The 3562-nt window shown below is 40.2% G+C and overlaps 1 non-coding gene across 1 annotated transcript; it reads right to left on the reverse strand.

Annotated features, from left to right (window-relative positions):
- Positions 1-108, reverse strand: LOC145018996 (U6 spliceosomal RNA). Its single transcript, XR_013667315.1, has one exon. It is a non-coding gene; the product is annotated as a U6 spliceosomal RNA (small nuclear RNA).
- Between the last annotated feature and the right edge of the window lie 3454 nt (positions 109-3562).

Here is a 3562-nt window from a genome sequence, read left to right on the forward strand (position 1 = left end):
TGGCTTTGATACCATTTCTCGATTTGTGCGTGTCATCCTTGCGCAGGGGCCATGCTAATCTTCTCTGTATCGTTCCAATTTCTCGGTTGGGGGCAGTGGTTTTCGCCCTCAAGATTTGGCGGCATTACCTCTACGGGGTTCGATGTACCATTTACATGGACCACAAGAGTTTGAGGTACCTTATGGATCAGCCGAATCTAAACATGAGGCAGCGTCGATGGTTGGACGTGGTGAAGGATTATGATTGTGAGATCCTTTACCACCCAGGAAAGGCCAACGTGGTGGCCGATGCGCTTAGCCGCAAGGCGGCACCAATCAGGGGTATGTGCATGAGGATGACACGCACAAATCGAGAAATGGTATCAAAGCCAGGGCACGGGTCGATGTGTTCAACGGGGACGTCGAACCCTATAATGGGGGGTGAAAGTGGGTTAGATCTGATCCCACATCGGCTGGGAAGGAGAACTAAGCATTCCTTATAGGGGGTGTGGATACCTTTCCTATCACAACGCGTTTTAAAGCCGTGATGGCAGCAGATCCCATAGGAACTCTGCAGTTAAGCGTGCTCGGGCGGGAGTAGTACCAGGATGGGTGACCCCCTGGGAAGTCCTCGTGCTGAGTGGCCCAAAGCGGACAATATTGTGATACGTGCCAGAGGGGGATGTTACAGTTACACTATGGGTTATTAGCAACTCTAATAATACTCATAACAACCATCAGTTAATAAGACTCAACTAGTAGAGTATGCACCTCACCATGACTTAGGTAATATAGGGAGAGAAATCACACGAACCTTGTCATGAAACGAATACAAGTCCACTAAGGATAATTCCAATAATAACTACTAATGTACAAGCATGAATTTTCCTGCAAGTCAACATATTATCTCTGCCTGAATCATCATGTTGGTCACCACATGATTAACGAATCCACACTAGGTATTCGTTACCCAACTACTCACCTGATTCACAAAAATGAACTCTGCAATGGTTCACCACATGTCATGACACCACTCAACCATTAGGATGAGAGGCTCACAGATCCTCACTGTTCTTACCATTATTCAACCACAAAATGAAGATTAAAGACCCGCATCCAACATGCCTAAGCACATACTGACCTTATTCCACTGACCGGTAGGAACCCAATAAATATCTCACTCATCATTATGCCAAAATACTTGAGACATACCATTCTGAGACATGCACCCCCTTCAATCCCACTACTACTATCACATTGCCAAAAGAAACATGACCGCACACCATTAGTAATTAATTAGGCCCCAAGAGAGGACACACGCTCAGTCGCATAACCACATATACTCCAGGCGGATGCTAGGACCTACCTAAGTTTTAATATTTTATAGAAATTATATAGAAACTTATACTAGGACCTACCTTCTAGTATTAAAAAATATAAAGGACCTATCTAATTATCTATGAGGAACCATGTAACTTTTTGTTCTAGATTCGCATGGCAAACGCTCCTCAGGCTAACTGTAATTCTCCTCAAATGTGACCTTCCCCACAAAGTGACGTACCAATAATTCGAACGAAACATTGGACCCCAACCGCCATTAGACACAATCTTTAATCGACCATAATTCCACCAATGCGAAAAATATAAGAAAAACTTCAAATTTTGGAAGGGATCCCATAATTAGCCAAAAATGCTACCAACCCAGCTGATGCAACATGCTGAGACTAAGTCTTGTGCAACCATGTTCCTACCTAAAAACTAAACATTGTTTCCCTGATTTCTGATGTCCCCCTAACTAAGGCCAACTGCCATTTCAACCCACAAGGAACGAAAATCCCACAACCAAGAAATCGAGAGAACATCTATGCTACAATCAAGATACAAACTTTATTGAACTTTTCTATATGTTGACTCATCAATCACACACTTGGTTGATACAACTTGAAACCTTTGAATACCCTTAACTGCTACTGATAAACGAAACAATCCATGATTGAAATTCGGTTGGAAATTAAACTCGATAACCCCACATGTAACATCCCAAAAATCAAGGTAAAATTTTTATTTTTGAAACCAATACAAAAACCATAAGTGTTTACAAAACATAGTTTCCAAAATTCAAAAATATGAATCAGAGTGTCCCAAAATCAAATCTCATAAAAATCCGGGAGGATGTGCACGATCAAACCTTCGTCTTGCCCCTTGCTCTTCGAAGTACCTGAAACCATAACAATCAAATTATAAGCCAAATCTTAGTGATTTTTCCCAAAAGTAGCACACACAACCAAATAGATAACAACATGCACACATAAGACTTCAACATGACTAGACTGCCTTGTAAAGTCTACAATCTATCTGGACTGCTCTCTAGGCCTTCAACTTAACTACACCACCTCGCAGGGATTACATCCTATCTAGATCCCCCCATGTATCTTGGTCTTCAAGACAAAGTAGGACCGTCTCAACCCAACAAACCATAACATATCAACAAATACAATAACAATCAATAACCAACAAGTATAGGTAAGCATACAGACCTACCAGTCTAACACATATCCAGTGAACACAGGTAATCATAAAAATATACCAGTCTAACACATATTCAGTGAACACATGTAATCATACATATCTACTAGTCTATCATATAACCAACATAACATCATCTAATATAACAAGATACATAATCAAGTGGGCTAACATTGGTCCCTTCGACCCACAAGTACAGTGAGAAAAACTCAACTCAAAGTCTAAAATATAGCTGAACATATCACTGCTCTAAATGTTGTCCCTATTATACAATAAACAGTGAACTAAAGTCAAACTACCATTTAAATTATCCAAAATACCCTAAGTCAAACTTGGTCAAATTCATGGTCAAAGTTAAAGTCAAAAAGTCAAAGGGGTCAACAAAGACTGAGTACGCCCTGCGTACTCAGTCACTACGCTCGACGTAGTAGATCCTAGGCCAGATTACGAGGCCTATGCCCAATACCCGTTGTGTACCACTAGGTACACCCGACATACACGAACTGATTCTACTTTTCTCATTTATTGATTATCCCATTTAAAAATTACTTCCAGAGTTTAGATCTAGTCCCAAATATCATTCTAAGTCATAAAGTTTCCAACTTTATGACTTTCCATGGCTAGAAGGAGTTAAAAAACCAAAAACCAAACTTAATACACAAACCCCAACATCATAACTCTTGCATAACGGGAAGAAAGGGACCAAAATCACATTTTTTATGATTCCTAGCACTCAAAAATGTCTGAAAGGACAACTCTTATGGTTTAGAGTAAGCCATACTTGTGAATACCAAGATTATGGGACCAAAATGCATAAAAACTTAAGAACTAGCAAGATCTAAGGAAACATTCATCAAGTTGATAACTTTATACCTTATGGAGGTTGATTGCAAGGTGAAAAACTCAGATCTACAAGGCTTGAAGCTTTCCAAATGAACTCCAAAGATCTTCTTACTTCAAGGATGGAAACACACAAATGGATCAAAACTCACAAATGAACAATAGGGTTTCGAAGGTATCAAATGGGAGAAGGGAGGCTGAAGGTGGGAGGGATTAT

Source organism: Lactuca saligna, chromosome 9 (genome assembly GCF_052625555.1).
Source record: "Lactuca saligna cultivar CGN05327 chromosome 9, ASM5262555v1, whole genome shotgun sequence".
Lineage (NCBI taxonomy): Eukaryota > Viridiplantae > Streptophyta > Magnoliopsida > Asterales > Asteraceae > Lactuca > Lactuca saligna.